This window comes from Hordeum vulgare, chromosome 6H, assembly GCF_904849725.1.
Source record: "Hordeum vulgare subsp. vulgare chromosome 6H, MorexV3_pseudomolecules_assembly, whole genome shotgun sequence".
Lineage (NCBI taxonomy): Eukaryota > Viridiplantae > Streptophyta > Magnoliopsida > Poales > Poaceae > Hordeum > Hordeum vulgare.
Genome location: NC_058523.1, coordinates 507,096,058 through 507,116,836, shown reverse-complemented (window position 1 = coordinate 507,116,836; position 20,779 = coordinate 507,096,058).

Genomic DNA, 20,779 nt, shown 5'->3' with positions numbered 1-20,779 from the left:
ATCATGCACCTCGGCAACCTTCAAGTGGAAGACCAACGGGGGAGTCGGCCACGAACGTTAACAGCCAGGGTAGTCGCCTATTTGAGTTGGAACCCATAATGGAAGTTCGGCCGAGGTTTCCAATATGGCCTAAAACGTTGTGAGCAGGGCCCCAAGCCGGTCCCGACTGGGTCGTTCATCCACTTCACGGGCCGTGCCACACCTATCAATGTTTCGAACTACTGGGACTCTTGAACTCAGAACATGGAAGTTAATAGGCCGAGAGGGGTCGAGTTACCGGAACCCAATGTGCGGTAGTATATTGTCTTGGAACACGAACAAAAGATCTCAGGTCCTAAGAGTGGTTTCAATGAGACAAGCCATCATGTACTCCTACATGGCCTCTCATCGCTACCTTTACCAAATAGGATTCACACTCTTAGCTTTCACACAATATGACATGATCACAACCATTCCAATTCATCACCCAGATGGATCAGACCCGACACAATTCTAAGCATAGCAGGCACAGTAAGCAAGCATATATGAGTAAGAACAACAAGGCTCAAGTAGTTGCTACTCATGCTAAGTGGTTTCAACTATTTAGTGTGGCAAAACAGGTCATGCAGAGGAATGGGTTCGACTTCAGAAACATGTAACAGTTGAATTGTTGTTGTCCTAATGGAGTAAAAGAGAGCAGGAGCGAGAGTGTGGGATTGTATCGGAATGCTCAAAGGGGGGGGTTGCTTGCCTCACAGTTCTAAAAATAACCATGAGTCTTCATTAGTGTCAACGATCACAACGTCGGGACAATGTCTACCGAGGGTGAACAAACACCGGCAACAGGAAAGGAACGACATTTAATTCACGGAAATGCAACATTATGATGCATGATCATGACATGGAAATATGATGTTGATTGAGCTAATGCATCTAGCAACAACATTAAATTAATGTGGTTTGAACCAAAGGTTCAAATTCAAACTCCATATGTGCTTATTTAATTGCCATTTAAAAGAATTGTCCTAAACACAGGACATAAGTTGTTCTAACATGCATTAAAATACCGTAAACAGATTCCTTGGATTTGTTTGACAATTTTTCATATATAAATTATTCCATTTGGAGTTACGGTTAATTTTCTATGATTTTTTGATGTTTATACTCATTTTTGGAATTTCCTGAATTATTTTGATATCAGAAAATCACTACTGGCGTCAACATTGCATCATGCTAGCGTTAGCAGCCCAATCGAACCGGTCCAAGTCAAACCCGGCAGGTGGGACCTGCATGTGAGTGACACATTGCTTATGAGACTTTATTTGAAATTAACTTGAAGTTATCAGAGGTACGGGCCCACCTGTCATTCACACAGGGCCGTGGTTAGTGGCTAATTAAGCCCGACCACGTCATCCCACCGACGGCTCAACGCAGGCGATGCAAGACCGCGACGGAGGCACGTCGGAACTCGCCATCCGGCGACCAAACGACGCATGGCTCGGCTCATTCGAATGTCGTTACTCTCGCACATCTCGGGAGTAGGCAGGCAGAGCTGGGGTGGCCTGAGCTCTCCGAAGGCGAGCTTGTAGCGGCGGCGCAATCTCGGGTCCTGCTGGGGGGCTAGCTAGGGGACGAAATGAACCACGGGGAGAGGGGGAGGAGCATCGGTGGCTCACTACAGTTTTGAGGAGCAACTCGGGGAGGCCGGGGATGCTCTGCAGGTGATGAATTTGAAGATGACATACGACGACCGCGGCGGGAAGAAGGAGCTCGATGCCGACGTTACAGTGCTTCTCGGCTTCCTTCCTTGGGCCTGAAGAGGAAAAGGAGAACAACGGTTCTAGGGGACATGGGGGCATGGCAAGGGGTGGTCTGTGGCCACGGGGCAACGAGTGGCACAACCATGGCGGCTCGGCCATGGTGGGGAGAGCAAGAGGGAGGTGAAGGATAGGAAAGAGAGGAGAGAGACCGATCGAGGCATCTCCCTGGGTCTATCCAAAATCGCCAAAGCAAAGGGAGAGAAGAAGGAGGTGGCGATGGATCTTGGTGAGCTCGCCACACATCTCCTGTGCTCACTAGCGCGAGGAGGAAGATAACAAGGGGAGTGGGAGTGGTGGGCAGGGCCACAACTTTGCCCAGGTAAGAGGCCCAAGTTTCCTTTTTGATTATTTCGTTTCTTTTCTAATTCCTTCTTTCTGCTATTATTATTTTGGGAAAAATTCCTAAAGTCAATAATCCTGAAATATTTTCTAGGGTTTATACATATTATTTCTAGTCCCCACAATCATTTCCAGAATATTTTGAAATAACTAAAACTTTTATAATATGTTATTTCTCATTTCCAGCAATTTTGCTGGTTTATTTAAAATTTCAAATGGTTTGATAAAAAGTGGATCGCCCCTCGTATGTTGTTGCTAACATTTATCACATAGGGTGAACATTTTTTAAGGCCATTTTGGATTCACTGAAAAATCACAATTATTTGAACTTGTTTATCAAATGATGTGCTAAGGTTTATTAATTCCCATTTCAAATTAAAGCAAAAATTAGACATGATGCAACACTCATGCTGGCGCAACACAAAGGGGTATACTAGGGATGTGACTTGTTGACTCGGTTAAAATTGGATGGCCCAATTTCAAATTAGAGACCTCAATTGACTCGGAGACCTTAAAAACTAAGGGGCCTTGTGTTATAGAGGATATCAAGTTCATTATAAATATATAAGGGATAGCTAAGGTAAGTCAATTGTGATTCGTTTGGTCGTCAAATGCAAATCCAGCGGTAAGATGTCCTTCTTCAACCTTATCCCTCCTACTCATCTTCTTCCCCACACCGCCTCATAGACCATCGGTAGGACCACCATGTTGGAAATATGCCCTAGAGGCAATAATAAATTAGTTATTATTATATTTCCTTGTTCATGATAATCATATATTATCCATGCTATAATTGTATTGATTGGGAACTCAAATACATGTGTGGGTACATAGACAACACACCGTCCCTAGTGAGCCTCTAAGGACTAGCTCGTTGATCAAAGATGGTCAAGGTTTCCTAGCCATAGACATGAGTTGTCATTTGATAACGGGATCACATCATTTCGAGAATGATGTGATGGACAAGACCCAAACTATGAACGTAGCATGTGATCGCGTCAGTTTATTGCTTTTGTTTTCTGCATGTCAAGTATTTGTTTCTATGACCATGAGATAATGCAACTCCCGGGCACCGGACGAATGCCTTGTGTGTATCAAACGTCACAACATAACTGGGTGACTATAAAGGTGCTCTACAGGTATCTCCGAAGGTGTTTGTTGGGTTGGCGTGGATCGAGACTGGGATTTGTCACTCCGTTTAACGGAGAGGTATCGCTAGGGACCACTTGGTAATGCAACATCACAATGAGCTTGCAAGCAATGTCACTAAGGAGTTAGTCACGAGATCTTGTATTACGGAATGAGTAAAGAGACTTGCCGGTAATGAGATTGAACTAGGTATAGAGATACCGATGATCGAATCTCGGGCAAGTAACATACCGATGGACAAAGGGAACAATATACAGGATTGATTGAATCCTAGACATCATGGTTCGACCGATAAAGATCTTCGTAGAATATGTAGGAGCCAATATGGGCATCCAGGTCCTGCTATTTCTTATTGACCGAAGAGTGTCTTAGTTCATGTCTGCATAGTTCTCGAACCCGTAGGGTCTGCACACTTAAGGTTCGGTGACGATTTGGTATTGTTGAGTTATGAATGATGGTCACTGAAGGTTGTTCGGAGTCCCGGATGAGATCCCGGACATTACGAGGAGCTCTGGAATTGTCCGGACGTAAAGATTGATATATGGGAAGTTCCGTGTTGGTCACCGGAAAAAGTTCGGGCGTCACCGGGAGTGGCGAAGGGTTCCGGGGGTCCACCAGCCCCGGAGGGGTCACATGGGCTATGAGGGATGCACACCAGCCCCTTGTGGTCTGGCCACACTTCCCCACCTAGGCCCATGCGGTTGTCTAGTGGAGGGCCAACCCTAGGAGGTGGCGCCACCCTAACTTGGCTGGCAAGCCACCCCATGGGCTGCCGCCCCTCCCTCTCTTGGTCGCCGCCCCTCCTAGGGGGGAACCCTAGGGCGCAACCTCCACTCTATTTCTCCTATATATATGGATGGGGAGAGAGGGCTGCAACACACCTATGCCACGACGCAGCCCTATCTCTCCCATACATTAGTTTTCTCTAGTAGATCGGTTTCGGTATTGCTTGGCGAAGCCCTGCCGGAATAGATCCACCACCACCGCCGCCATGTCGTTGTGCTGATGGATAACTCATCTACCTCTCCACCCTCGCTTGCTGGATCAAGGAGGTGGAGAAGTTCATCGAGTTGTACGTGTGCTCAACGCGGAGGTGTCGTTCGTTCGCCACAAGATCGGGACGGATCGTGATAAGATCGCGGGACAAATCGTGATTGGATCGCGAAGATGTTCGACTACATCAACCACGTTATATACGCTTCCGCTTAGCGATCTACTAGGGTATGTAGATGCACTTCCCCTTCTCGTATATGTTAGTCTCCATAGATTGATCTTGGTGAGCGTAGGAAACTTCTTGTTTCCCATGCGACATTTCCCAACAGGCCAACCACCGCCGCCTGCTGTAGGTGGCGCTCCCGCGCTAGCCTCGTCACCTCGTCCTCACCTTAACCTTCTCCCACCATCATGCAGCCTCCGCCACCAACCACCCCTTTAGCCCCATCGATTTCCCTTTTTTTACAAACTTGCACCACCCACCCCCCCTTAAGATATATATTGGATAGCCTTCTCCGACGAGCTCATCAACTCCCCCACCCCGATCCCCTCGATTATAGAAAATGTGGTAGCCTTCTCCAACGAGGTATTTAATTTCCTCTGACGAGCTCCTTCCTTCCCTTCGCTATTTCTTCCTTCACATTAAATCGACTAAGCCAAATTGTGTTTCTTCCTTCACGTGAAGTCAACTAAGCCAAATTGCAATTACACGCAACTCGCGTATAACTGAACTCGATAAATAAATTTAGTAACTCCATGTGTAAATAGTTTTAGCATCGACCTGATATAAATAAATATATTCAGCCTACGCAATTAATAGATCATCATATGGGACATCGGTTTTGCTGGGCAAACATCATTTTTTTTTCTTGTGCGATCTTGATCTCGTGGCCGTGATCACCTTCGTCCAGAAGGTTGTCGCAACGGGTGGCGCACACCTCTAATTTCAGTGTGCGTGTCCAGGCCGACGTGGCGGGCACAAGAACCCACCGCTGCCCATCAGGGGAGTGATACGTCTCCATCATATCTACTTTTCCTAAGGCTTTTGATCTTGTTTTGGACTCTAATTTGCATGATTTGAACGAAACTAACCCGAAATGACGTTGTTTTTAGCAGAACTACCATGGTGTTGTTTTTGTGTAGAAATAAAAGTTCTCGGAATGGAACGAAACTTTTTGGATATTTTTATGGAATAAATGAAAAATACTGGAACCAAGACCCACAAGAGGGGAAGCCCTAGGCGCCCACTAGGCACCAGGGCGCGCCATCCCTCCTAGCATGGTTAGGTGTCTAGTAGGGCCCACAGGGCTCCGCTGACCCCAATCTAGCACTATAAAATTCTATTTTTGGAGAAAATCAGAGAGGAAGTTTCATCGTGTTTCACGATATAGAGCCGTCGCCACCTCATGTTCTTCATTGGGAGGCCTAATCCGGAGCATGTTAGGGGCTCCAGAGAGGGGGGATCTTTGGTCTTCGTCATCACGAACCCTCGTTCATCCCCAATTCCATGATGCTCTCCACCGGGAGTGAGTAAACCTTCGTAGGCTTGCTGGTCGATGAAGATCTGGATGAGATTCATCATGTAATCGAGTTAGCTTTGTAAGGGCTTGATCCCTAGTATCCACTATGTTCGGAGATTGATGCTGCTATGACTTTGCCATGCTTAATGCTTGAGACTAGGGCCCGAGTGCCATGATTTTAGATCTAAACCGTTTATGTTTTCACCGTTATATCTAGTTCTTGATCCGACCTTGCAAGTTACATGCACCTACTACGTGTTAGGATCCGCATACCCCAAAGTGACAATAACTGGGACTCTTTCCGGTGATTACCGTAGTATGAGGAGTTCAAGTATTTATTATGTGTTAATGCTTTGTTTCGTTTCTATTTTAAAGGAGGCCTTAATATCCTTGAGTTTCCTTATGGACCCCGTTGCCACGGCAGGATAGGACAAAAGATGTCATGCAAGTTATTTTCCATAAGCACGTATGACTATTTACGGAATACATGCCTACATTATATTCATGAACACGAGCTAGTTCTGTGTCTCCCTATGTTATTACTGATATTTGATGGATATTATCCAGCAATATCACCGATCCAGTGCCTACGAGTTTTCCACATATTGATCTTGCTAAGGTACTATTGTTGGTACTGCTGTTACAACTGCTATCACTGTTACCGTTACTGCTGCTACTGTTACCGCTACTGCTACTACTATTACAACTGCTATCAAAACTATCATATTTCCGTGCTACTGATCACTGTGTTGCAGAGACTAAATCTCTAAGTGTGGTTGAATTGACAACTTACTAATACCTGCAAATATTCTATGGCCCCCCTTGTGTCGAATCTATAAATTTGGTTTAAATACTGATACGTCTCCAACGTATCTATAATTTTTGATGGTTCCATGCTATTATCTTGTCAAACTTTCCATGTTTTGTATGCCTTTTATAACTTTTTTGGGACTAACTTATTAACTCAGTGCCAAGTGCCAGTTCCTGTTTTTTCCATGTTTTTGACCCTTTTCAGAGGAGGGTTTCAAACGATGTCCAAACGGAATAAAACTTCCGAAAAGATTTTTTTCTGGAACAGAAGATACGCACGAGACTAGAGAACCAAGGCAGGGGCCACCAGGGGACCCCACAAGCCCCCTAGGCGCGGCCAGGGGGGCCCACGCCTAGCAGGCTTGTGGGCTCCCCGTGGCTCGTCTGACCTACCTCTTCTGCCTATAAATTCAGAAAAATTCCAAAACTGCGCGAGAGATCCACGAAAATTCTTTTCCGCCACCGCAAGCTTGTGTCTCCACAAGATCCCATGTGGGGCACGTTCTGGTGCCCTACCGTAGGGGGGATTCGGATACGAAGGGCTTCTTCATCAACACCATGACCTCTCCGATGATGCGTGAGTAGTTCACCATAGACCTTCGGGTCCATAGCTAGTAGCTAGATGGCTTCTTCTCTCTTGGATCTTCAATACAAAGTTCTCCATGACCTTCACGGAGATCTATCCGATGTAATCTTCTTTGCGGTTTGTTTGTCGACATCCGATGAATTGTGGATTTATGATCAGATTATCTATGAATCTTATTTCAGTTTCTTCTGATCTCTTATATGCATGATGTCATATCCTTGTAATTCTCTTCGAGTTGTGGGTTTTGTTTGGCCAACTTGATCTATGATTCTTGCAATGGGAGAAGTGCTTGGTTTTGGGTTCATACCGTGCGGTGACCTCACCCAGTGATAGAAGGGGTAGCGAGGCACGCATCTTGTTATTGCCATCAAGGGTAAAAAGATGGGGTTTTCATCATTGGTTTGAGTTTATCCCTCTACATCATGTCATCTTGCTTAAGGCGTTACTCTCTTTGTCATGAACTCAATACACTAGATGCATGCTGGAAAGCGGTCGATGTGTGGAGTAATAGTAGTAAATGCAGAAAGTATCGGTCCACTTGTCTCGGACATGATGCCTATATGTATGATCATTGCCTTAGATATCGTCATGACTTTGCGCGGTTCTATCAATTGCTCGACAGTAATTTGTTCACCCATCGTATTATTTGCTATTTTGAGAGAATCCTCTAGTGAACACTATGGCCCCCGGTTCTACTTCACACCATATTTTCAGCCTTACACTTTTACTTCGTTGCACTTTCCGTCTTCAGATCTCACTTTGCAATCAATCTTGAAGGGATTGACAACCCCTTTTATAGCGTTGGGTGCAAGCTCTTTTGTGTTTGCGTAGGTACTCTGGACTTTACACGATTCTCCTACTGGATTGATACCTTGGTTCTCAAACTGAGGGAAATACTTACTGCTCCTGTGCTGCGTCACCCTTTCCTCTTCAAGGGAAAAACCAACGCAAGCTCAAGAGGCAGCAGAAGGATTTCTGGCGCCGTTGCTGGGGAGGATCAAGTCAAGAACTCATCTAAGTAAGTGTCGCAAACTCATCTCTTGCATTTACTTTTTTGCCTCTCGTTTTCCTCTCCCCCACTTATGAAAAACAAAAATTTACAAAAATATTTGCCTTTTTTTCGTTTGCCTTTTTCGTTTGCCCTTTTCTCTCGCTTGCTTTCTGTTCGCTTGTGTGCTTGTTTGGTTGCTGAAGTCACCATGACTGAAAACACCAAACTTTGTGACTTCTCGAATACTAATAATAATGCTTTTATTAGTACTCCGATTGCTCCCGCCACTAGTGCAGAATCATATGAAATCAATGCTGCTTTGCTGAATCTTGTTATGAAAGAGCAATTCTCCGGCCTTCCTAGTGAAGATGTCGCATCCCATCTTAATACCTTCATTGAGCTTTGTGATATGCAAAAGAAGAAAGATGTGGATAATGATGTGATTAAATTGAAGCTTTTTCCGTTCTCGTTGCGATATCGAGCAAAAACTTGGTTTTCGTCTTTGCCAAAAAATAGTATTGATTCTTGGAACAAGTGCAAAGATGCTTATATATCCAAGTATTTTCCACCGGCAAAGATTATCTCTCTCTGTAATGATATCATGAATTTTAAGCAACTTGATCATGAACATGTTGCACAATCTTGGGAGAGAATGAAATTTATGATTAGAAATTGTCCCGCTCATGGCTTGAGTCTTTGGATGATTATACAAATCTTCTACGCTGGCTTGAATTTCGCTTCTAAAAATATCTTGGACTCCGACTCAGGTGGAACGTTCATGGAAATCACGTTAGGAGAAGCCACAAAACTCTTAGATAATATCATGACGAACTACTCTCAGTGGCACACTAAAAGGTCACCTACTAGTAAGAAGGTACACGCTATAGAAGAAATTAACTCGTTGAGTCCTAAGATGGATGAGTTAATGAATTTGGTTGCTAGTAGAAGTGCTCCTTTAGATCCTAATGACATGCCCTTGTCTTCCTTGATTGAGAGTAGCAACTCTAGCTTAGACGTTAATTTTGTTGGTACGAATAATTTTGGCAACAACAATGCTTTTAGAGGAAACTATGTTCCTAGGCCTTTTCCTAGTAACCCCTCTAATAACTTTGGCAACTCGTACAACAATACTCATGGAAATTACAATAGATTACCCTCTGATCTAGAGAGTAATATTAAAGAGTTTATCAACTCGCGAAAGATTTTCAATGCGTCCATAGAGGAAAAGCTACTCAAAATTGACGATTTGGCTAGGAGCGTTGATAGAATGTCTAGTGATATTGATGCTTTGAAAGTTAGATGTGCTCCTCCCAAGATCAATATGGATGAAACTTTGAAATCTATGCGTGTTTCCATGAGTGGTAGCAAAGAAAGAACCGCCCAAATTCGTGCTAGACATGAATGGCTTAAAAAGGCGTGTTCTCATGATAAGAATCGCGAAGATCTTAAATTGCTTGGTGTGACTCCCATTGAATCTTTGTTTTCTTGTGTCAAGCCTAATGATGATGGGATTGGATATGAATCCACTTTGGTTGAAAAATGCCCCAATGATTCAGAGTCCATCTATCTTGATGCTAAAAGCATTGAAAGTGGAGTAGAAGATATTAATACCTTGAGTAGTAATGAAACTACTACTTTGGATTTCATGGAATTCAATTATGATAGTTTCTCCTTGATTGAATGCATTTCCTTGATGCAATCCATGCTAAACTCTCCACACGCTTATAGCCAAAACAAGGCCTTTACCGATCATATCGTCGATGCTATGATGAAATCTCTTGAAGAGAAACTTGAATTGGAAGTTTCTATCCCTAGAAAGCTTCATGGTGAGTGGGAACCTACTATCAAAATCAAAATCAAAAACTATGAATGCAATGCTTTGTGTGATTTGGGTGCTAGTGTTTCCGTGATTCCAAAGTCTTTATGTGATGTTCTGGGTTTTAATGAGATTGAGGAGTGTTCTCTTAATTTGCATCTTGCGGATTCTACTATCAAGAAACCCATGGTAAGGATCAATGATGTTCTTATTATTGCAAATAGGAACTATGTACCCGTGGATTTCATTATGCTTGACATTGATTGCAATCCTACATGCCCTATCATTCTTGGTAGACCTTTCCTAAGGACTATCGGTGCTATCATCGATATGAAGGAAGGGAATATTAGATTTCAATTTCCTTTAAAGAAGGGCATGGAGCATTTTCCTAGAAAGAAAATAATATTGCCTTATGAATCCATGATGAGGGCTACTTATGGTTTGAGCACCAAAGACGACGATACGTGATTCTATCGCCTTATGCCTAGCTAAGGGCGTTAAACAATAGCGCTTGTTGGGAGGCAACCCAATGAATTTATCTTTTTCTTTCTCTTTTGTTGCGTCCACACCATCATAATTCTTTTATGATTGTGTCTTTTGTGTTTCTTTTTGTGTTTGAGCCAAGCAAAAACCTTTATGACTAGTCTTGGTGATGGTTGTTTGATCCTGCTAGAAAAAGACAGAAACTTTTCGCTCACGAGATTATTTTTCATTTTTATTCAGAAAGAGATTTTGAGTTGATTAGTTTTGCTGATGGTTGATATGCCTTTTTCCGAGGCGTTCGTAATTGTTCAGAATTTTTGAGGTATCATAAGTATACAAAGTATACAGATTGCTACAGACTGGTCTGTTTTTGACAGATTCTGTTTTTGTTGAGTTGGTTGCTCGTTTTGATGAAACTATGGATAGTATCGGGGGGGGGGTACTAGCCATGGAAAAGTGAGAATACAGTAATCTAACACCAATATAAATAGAAATCAAGATTGCTACAGTATCTAAAGAGGTGGTAGTTTGTTTTCTTGTGCTAATGATATCACTAGTTTCTGTTTAAGTTTTGTGTTGTGAAGTTTTCAAGTTTTGGGTGATGTTCTCATGGAAAAAGGGATAAAGAGTGTAAATAGCTCAAGCTTGGGGATTCCCAAGGCATCCCAAGCCAAATTCAAGGACACCAAAAAGCCCAAGCTTGGGGATGCCCCGGGAAGGCATCCCCTCTTTCGTCTTCAATGCATGGGTAACATTACTTGGAGCTATATTTTTATTCACCACCTGATATGTGCTTTGCTTGGAGCGTCTTGTATCATAGGAGTCTTTTATTTTTGTTGTGTCACAATCATACTTGCTGCACACCTTTTGAGAGAGACATGCACTCATCGTGAATTTTCTAGAATGCTCATTGTGCTTCACTTATATCTTTTGAGGTAGATAATTTTCCTCTATGTGATTCACTTAGATCTTTTAGAGCACGGCGGTGCGTGACTTGGTAGTTGGTTTGTTCTATGAAAGTAGTCCAAAGGTGATAGGTACTCAAAGAGGATACAAAAACTTCCATCTTCATGTGCATTGAGTAGAAAGAAAAGTTTGATTCCTCTCAATTAGTTTTGAGACGTGGATTTGGTAATATTAAGAGTTATGTTACTAGGGTGTTGTGAATCTAGAAATACTTGTGTTGAAGTTAGTGATTCCCGTAACATGTAAGTATGGTGAACCGCTATGTTAGGAAGTCAGAGCATAATTGATCTATTGATTGTCATCCTTTGTGTTGCAGTTGGGATCGCGCGATGGTTAACACCCACCAACCCTTCCCCTAGGAGTATGCGTTTAGCACTTTGTTTCGATTACTAATAAGAACTTTCGCAACAAGTATGTGAGTTCTTCATGACTAATGTGAGTCCATGGTATAGATGCACTTTCACCTTCCACCATTGCTAGCCTTTCTAGTGCCGCGCAATTTTCGCCGGTGCACAAACCCACCATATGCCTTCCTCAAAACAGCCACCATACCTACCTACTAGGGCATTTTCATAGCCATTCCGAGATATATTGCCATGCAACTCCCACCGTTCCGTCTCATGACTTGTGCCATCACTCTCATATTGCCATTGCATGATCGTAAGATAGCTAGTGGGATGTTTCAACGTCATACGCCAAGCTAGATCGTTGCACATCTCGGTACACTGCCGGAGGCATTTCCTATAGATTCATCATCGTTGTGAGCTTTGAGCTGCAAGTAAATAGAAGTGTGATGATCGTCATTATCAGAGCATTGTCCCATGTGAGGGGAAAAAAGGCCAAAGTTGCCCACAATAAAAAAAGAGAGAAAAAGAGGCCAAAGAGCCAAAATTAAAAAAAAAGAAAAGGAGAGAAGCGACAATGCTACTATCTTTTTCCACACTTGTGCTTCATAATAGCACCACGTTCTTCATGATTGAGAGCCTCTCGTTTTGTCACTACCATATGCTAGTGGGAATATTCATTATATAACTTGGCTTGTATATTCCAATGATGGGCTTCCTCAAAATTGCCCTAGGTCTTCGTGAGCAAGCAAGTTGGATGCACACCCACTAGTTCTCCTTTTGAGATTTCACATACTTATAGCTCTAGTGCATCCTTTGTATGGCAATCCCTACTCATTCACATTGATATATATTAATGGGCATCTCCATAGCCCTTTGATACGCCGAGTCAATGTGACCATCTCCTCCTTTTTGTCTCACAACCACCACCACACTCTATTCCACCTATAGTGCTATATCCATGGCTCACGCTCATGTATTGCGTGAGAGTTGAAAAAGGTTTGAGAAAGTAAGAGTGTGAAAACAATTACTTGGCCAATACCGGGGTTGTGCATGATTTAAATTAGTTGTGTGGGGATGATGGAGCATAGCTAGACTATATGATTTTGTAGGGATAACTTTCTTTGGCCTTGTTATTTCGAAAGTTCATGATTACCTTGCTAGTTTGCTTGAAGTATTATTGTTTTCATGTCAATAGAAAACTATTGTTTTGAATCTTACGGATCTGAACATTCATGTCACATGAAAGAAGTTACAAAGGACAACTATGCTAGGTAGCATTCCACATCAAAAATTCAGTCTTTATCACTCCCCTACTCGAGGACGAGCAGGAGATAAGCTTGGGGATGCTTGATACATCTCCAACGTATCTATAATTTTTTATGGTTCCATGCTATTATCTTGTCAAACTTTGGATGTTTTGTATGCCTTTTATATCTTTTTGGGGACTAACTTATTAACTCAGTGCCAAGTGCCAGTTCCTGTTTTTTCCTGTTTTTGACCCTTTTCAGAAGAGAATATTAAATGGAGTTCAAACGGAATGAAACCTCCGAAAAGATTTTTTTCGGAGCAGAAGATACGCAGGGAGCTTCAGAACCAAAGCAGATGGCACCAGGGGAGGCCACAAGCCCCCTAGCCACGGCCTGGGGGGCCCGCGCCTAGCAGGCTTGTGGGCCCCCTGTGGCCCCTTTGCCCTACTTCCTCCGCCTATAATTCCACGAAAAATCCAAAACCACGGGAGAGAGCCACGAAAATACTTTTCCGCCATCGCAAGCTTCTGTCTCCACAAGATCCCATCTGGGGCACGTTCTGGTGCCGTGCTGTAGGGGGGATTCGGACACGGAGGGCTTCTTCATCAACACCATTGCCTCTCCGATGATGTGTGAGTAGTTCACCATAGACCTTCGGGTCCATAGCTAGTAGCTAGATGGGTTCTTCTCTCTCTTGGATCTTCAATACAAATTCTCCATGATCTTCATGGAGATCTATCCGATGTAATCTTCTTTTGCGGTGTGTTCGTCGAGATCCGATGAATTGTGGATTTATGATCAGATTATCTATGAATCTTATTTGAGTTTCTTCTGATCTCTTATATGCATGATTTCGTATCCTTGTAATTCTCTTCGAGTTGTGGGTTTTGTTTGGCCAACTTGATCTATGATTCTTGCAATGGGAGAAGTGCTTGGTTTTTGGTTCATACCGTGCGGTGACCTCACCCAGTGACAGAAGGGATAGCGAGGCACGCATCGTGTTGTTGCCATCAAGGGTAAAAAGATGGGGTTTATATCTATTGCATGAATTTATCCCTCTATATCATGTCATCTTGCTTAAGGCGTTACTCTGTTTGTCATGAACTCAATACACTAGATGCATGCTAGATTGCGGTCGACGGGTGTAGTAATAGTAGTAGATGCAGAAAGTATCGATCTACTTGTCTCGGACATGATGCATATATGTAAGATCATTGCCTTAGATATCGTCATGACTTTGTGTGGTTCTATCAATTGCTCGACAGTAATTCGTTCACCCAACGTAATATTTGCTATCATGAGAGAAGACTCTAGTGAACACTATGGCCCGCGGGTCTACTTCACATCATATTTTCAGCCCTACACTTTTACTTTGTTGCACTTTCCGCCTTCAGATCTCACCTTGCAATCAATCGTGAAGGGATTGACAACCCCTTTGTAGCGTTGGGTGCAAGTTTGCTATTTTTGCGCAGGTACGATGGAGACTTGGCTTGATACTCCTACTGGATTGATACCTTGGTTCTCAAACTGAGGGAAATACTTACTGCTACTCTGTTGCATCACCCTTTCCTCTTCAAGGGAAAAACCAACGCAAGCTCAAGAGGTAGCAAGAAGAATTTCTCGGACACACACCCATGTGAAAGAAGAAATCTATATTTTGGGACCTACATTATTGGAAAGTCCTAGAGGTCCGCGCTGCAATAGACGTGATGCAGGTGCCAAAGAATCTTTGCTAAACCTGCTAAGCTTCTTGGGCGTGTATGGGAAGACAAAAGATACACCGGAGGCACGGGAGGACCAGCAACGTATGCACGAAAAAGATGGCATGCATCCAAAGTAGTATGAAGGTCCTGCAAGCTACGCTCTTACCAAAGAAGAGAAGGAAATCTTCTTTGAATGCCTGCTCAGTATGAAGGTCCCATCTGGCTACTCGTCTAATATAAAAGGAATAATAAATATGGCAGAGAAAATATTCCAGAACCTAAAGTCTCATGACTGCCACGTGATTATGACACAATTGCTTCCAGTTGCATTGAGGGGGCTTCTACGAGAAAACACCCGATCATCTATTGTGAAGCTATGTGCATTCCTCAATGCAATCTCTCAGAAAGTAATCGTTCCAAAAATCCTACCGAGGTTACATAATGATTTGGTGCAATATCTTGTCAGTTTCAAGTTGGTGTTCCCACCATCCTTCTTCAATATCATGACACACATCCTAGTTCACCTAATCGAAGAGATTGCCATTCTGGGCCCTGTATTTCTACACAATATGTTCTTGTTCGAGCGGTTCATGGGAGTCTTAAAGAAATATGTTCACAACCGTGCTAGGCCAGAAGGAAGCATCTCCAAGGGCCATGAAACAGAGGAGGTCATTGATTTTTGTTTTGACTTTATTCCTTATGTTAAGTCGATTGGTCTTCCTGAATCGCGGCATGAGGGCAGACTGGGTGAAAAGGGCACGCTAGGAAAGGATTTAGTAATATGTACGGATGGACATTCTTGGGCGTAAGCACACTACACAGTTCTACAAAATTCTGCCTTGGTGGCTCCGTATATCGAGGAAAATATGGATATTATACACTCCAAGAACCCGGAGTAGTATGATCCCTGGATCAAACGTACACACATGTCGTCATTCGGCGGTTGGATGCAAACACGTCTCATGCATGACCGTGAAGTGGAGATGACATGTACTTGCTGGCCAAGTCACCATCTTCGACTATATCAACTTTCAAAGGGTACGAGATAAATGGGGATACATTTTACACGATCGCCCAAGATAAAAAGAGCACCAACCAAAACAGCGGTGTCCGCTTTGATGCAGCAAACACCAACAATAGGCCAAAGGACACATATTATGCTTACATAGAGGAGATATGGGAACTTGACTATGGATACAATTTGAAGGTCCCTTTGTTTCGGTGCAAATGGGTCAATCTGAAAGGAGGCAGGGTAAAGGAAGACCTGCGGTACGGAATGACAACAGTGGATCTCAACAATCTTGGGTACAGAGATGGACTATTCGTCCTAGCCAATGATGTGGTGCATGTTTTCTATGTGAAGGACATGTCTACCAGGCCGAGAAAAAGAAAATGTAAGGAAGCGAATATATCATACAATGAGCCAAAGTGCCACATAGTTCTTTTAGGGAAAAGAAACATCGTGGGAGTGGAGGACAAAACAGACATGTCACAAGATTACAAAAAGTTTCACGAAATTCCTCCCTTTGGAGTGAAGATTGACCCAAGCATCCTGTTAAATGATCAAGATTGTCCATGGTTACGACGCAAAGGTACACACGCGAAGAAAAAGTTATATACCACCAACATCCCAATCTCGGATCTGACCGTCTTTCACTGTCATCACTTTCTTCTTAGTGAGTTTTCGGGTATATATGTGTGTGTTTTGGCATTTGAAATGCGAAGAAACACTATGTAGCTAACTCGACTATCTCTTTGGAAGTATCAGTGTGCATCATTCAAAGCCAGATCATAAAATTTCAACCCTTTCTCACCTCATTTGCTATGTTCCATGCATTAAATGATTTATTTGAGCTACATGACCCTTAAATTGAAAAGCGCTACAAATGGACTCGGAAAAGGCTGAAACATGGCATGGTATCATCATTTCACCCACATGGCATGTGCTAAAAAGTTGGGAGGGTTACGGCAAAAACAGGATGCACTTCGTGTACAAACTGGACTATCTCTTCCGAAGTATGAGAGTTCCGAACGAATACTCATCTCTTACAAAGGATATCATTTTTTAATCTTATTTCAAGTCCACACTTTTTGTGCCCTCAATATGCATCATCCAAAGCCACCTCATAATTTTTAAACCCTTTCTCACCTTATTTTCTATTTTCCATGCATTAAATGATTTATTTGAGCTAAATGACCCTTAAATTGCAAAGCGCTACAAATGAACTCTCAAAAGGCTGAAGCTTGGCATGGTATTATCATTTCAACCACATGACATGTGCTAAAAAGTTGGGAGGGCTACGGCAAAAATAGGATGCACTTCGTGTAGAAACTGGACTATCTCTTGCGAAGTTTCACGGTTCCCAACGAATACTCATCTCTTACAAAGGCATATCATTTTTTTAATATTATTTCAATTCCAGACTTTTTCTGCCCTAAATATGCATCATTCAAGGCCACCTCATAAATTTTCAACCCTTTCTCACCTCATTTGCTATTTTCCATGCATTAAATGATTTATTTGAGCTAAAGGACCCTTAAATTGAAAAGCACTACAAATGAACTATCAAAAGGCTCAAACTTGGCGTGGTATCATCATTTCACCCACATGGCATGTGCTAAAAAGTTTGGAGGATTACGGCAAAAACAAGATGCACTTTGTGTACAAACTGGACTATCTCTTCCGAAGTATGAGGGTTCCGGACGAATACTCATCTCTTACAAAGGCATTTCATTTTTTAATCTTATTTCAACTCCAGACTAATGCATCATTCAAAGCCACCTCATAAATTTTCAACCCTTTCTCACCTCATTTGTTATTTTCCTTGCATTAAATGATTTATTTGAGCTAAGTGACCCTTAAATTGAAAAGTGCTACAAAATGAACTCTCGAAAGGCTGAAACTTGGCATGGTATCATCATTTCACCCACATGGCATGTGCTAAAAAGTTGGGACCGTTACGGCAAAACAGGTTGCACTTCGTGTACAAAGTGGTCTATCTCTTCCGAAGTATCACGATTCCAAATGAATACTCATCTCTTACAAAGGCATTTCATTTTTTAACTTATTTCAAATCCACACTTTTTTGCCCTCAATATGCATCATTCAAAGCCACCTCATAAATTTTCAACCCTTTCTCACCTCATTTGCTATTTTCCATGCATTAAATGATTTATTTGAGCTAAATGACCCTTAAATTGAAAAGCGCTACAAATGGACTCTAAAAAGGCTAAAACTTGGCATGATATCATCATTTCACCCACATGGCATGTGCTAAAAAGTTGGGAGGGTTACGCCAAAAACAGGATGCACTTCGTGTACAAACTGGACTATCTCTTCCGAAGTATGAGAGTTCCGAACGAATACTCATCTCTTACAAAGGCATTTCATTTTTTTAATCTTATTTCATCTCCAGACTTTTTGTGACCTCAATATGCATCATTCAAAGCAAACTCTTAAATTTTCAACCCTTTCTCACCTCATTTGTTCTTTTCCTTGCATTAAATGATTTATTTGAGCTAAATGAACCTTAAATTGAAAAGCGCTACAAAATGAACTCTGAAAAGGGTGACACTTGGCATGGTATCATCATTTCACCCACATGGCATGTGCTAAAAAGTTGGGACCGTTACGGAAAAAATAGGTTGCACTTCGTGTACAAAATAGATTATCTCTTCCGAAGATTCACGGTTCCAAACGAATACTCATCTCTTACAAAGGCATTTCAGTTTTTTAACTTATTTCAACTCCACACTTTTTCTGCCCTCAATATGCATCATTCAAAGCCACCTCATAAATTTTCAACCCTTTCTCACCTCATTTGCTATTTTCCATGCATTGAAAGATTTATTTGAGCTAAATGACCCTTAAATTGAATAGCGCTACAAATGAACTGTGAAAATGCTGAAACTTGGCATGGTATCGTCATTTCACCCACGTGGCATGTGAGAAAAAGTTGGGAGGGTTACGGCAAAAACAGGATGCACTTCGTGTACAAACTGGAATATCTCCTTCGAAGTATCAGAGCTCGGGATGAATACTAATCTCTTACAAATGCATTTCATTTTTTTAATAACCTAAAAATCATCAAATTTAATATAATGATAAAACACACTAATATTAAACATCAGAAAAAAGAATGACTAAAAAATCTATTTTTAAAGTAAAGTTATTCACAAACTAGTGATTCACACAAATTTAAAAAAAAATCAAATTTAAACTATGTAAATTTGAAAAATACTAGCACTAATAGAATTTTTTTAGTTTTTTTTTGACCTAAACCAAAAAGATTCATTCCAAAACTATAAATAGTCTAAGAGTTTTTCAAATTAAAAAACAGAAATTGTCCTATTTAGAAAAACAAAAACAATAAAAAAGAGAAAATTGACCTTTAGTCCCGGGTGGAGCCACCAACCGGGACTAAAGGTCCCTTCACGCGCAGTATTTGGGCCGCCGAAAATAGACCTTTAGACCCGATTGGTGGCTACAACTGGGACTAAAGGTGCGTGCCAGTGGGCCAGGCGCCCAACCTTTTCGTCCCGGTTCGTAGAGCCAACCGGGACTAAAGGTCCCTATATATAAAACTCCGCGCCCGTTCAGCCCCAATCTCTCCCATTCGACCGATCTCCCCGACGCCGACGAAACAGAGCAGAGCCGCCGCCGCCCTCTCCATCGCGACACCATCAGGCTGGCCATTTCGCCGGCGACCCGCGCACGCCATCAACGTTGCCGCTCGACCGCTCTGCTCCCAAGCGCCACCCGAGCATGCGCTGACTGTTGGGGAACGGTGTATGGGAAACAAAAAATTCCTACGCACACGAAGACCTATCATTGTCGTGTTCATCTACAAGAGGGAGATCGGATCCACATACCCTTGTAGATAGCTAAGCGGGAAAGCGTTAAGAAACGAGGTTGATGTAGTGGAAAAGCTTCGTGATTCAAATCACCATCGTCCACGATCCGTCCCGATCTAGCACCAAACGGACAACATCTCCACGTTCAACACACGTACAGCTCGATGACGATCTTAGCCTCCTTGATCCAGCAGGGGAGATGGGGAAGTAGATGAGTTCTCCGGCAGCGTGACGACACGCCGGTGATGGTGATGATCTTATTCCTGCAGGGCTCCGCTCGAGCTCCCGCAGAAATCCGATCTAGTGGAAGAACTACGAAGTAGAGGTTTAGGGTTGCACGTGGCAAAGTTGTGTCTCAAAAAGCCCTAAACCTCTAGTATATATAGGAGGAGCCAAGGGGTGGGGCTGGCCTCCTACTCCAAGTCGGAGGGCGCCGGCCGAGAGAGGGAGGAGGGACTCCTACTCCAATTCGGTTTGCAAGGATGAGTCCCTTCCTTCCTTCCCACCTCCTCTTTTTTTCTCCTTTGATTTTTTTCCTTTTAGCCGAAATAGTCCTATTGGGCTGGCCTCACCAGCCTACTAAGGGCTGGTGCGCCACCCATGGGCCTATTAGGTTCTCTCCCGGGTGGGTGACCTTCCCGGTAAAAACCCGGAACCCATTCGTCACTCCCGGTACACTGCCGGTAATGCCCGAAATCTTCCCGGAAGCCAAATGAAACAATCCTATATATCAATCTTCATTTCTAGACCATTCCGGAAACCCTCTTGATGTCCGTGATCTCATCCGGGACTCCGAACAAAACTTCGGTAACCAACACTTATAACTCAACTATACCGAAACGTCACTGAACCTTAAGTGTGCAGACCCTGCGGGTTCGAGAACTATGCACACATGACCTGAGACACTCCCTAGTCAATGTCCAATAGCGGTACCTGGATGTCCATATTGGATCCTACATATTCTACCAAGATCTTATCGGTTGAACCTCTGTGCCAAGGATTCATATAATCCCGTATAGCATTCCCTTTGTCATTCTGTATGTTACTTGCCCGAGATTTGATCGTTGGTATCTCTATACCTATTTCAATATCGTTATCGACAATTCTCTTTACTTGTTCCTTAATACAAGATCCCGTCACTAACACTTTAGTCACATTGCTTGCAAGGCTTGTATG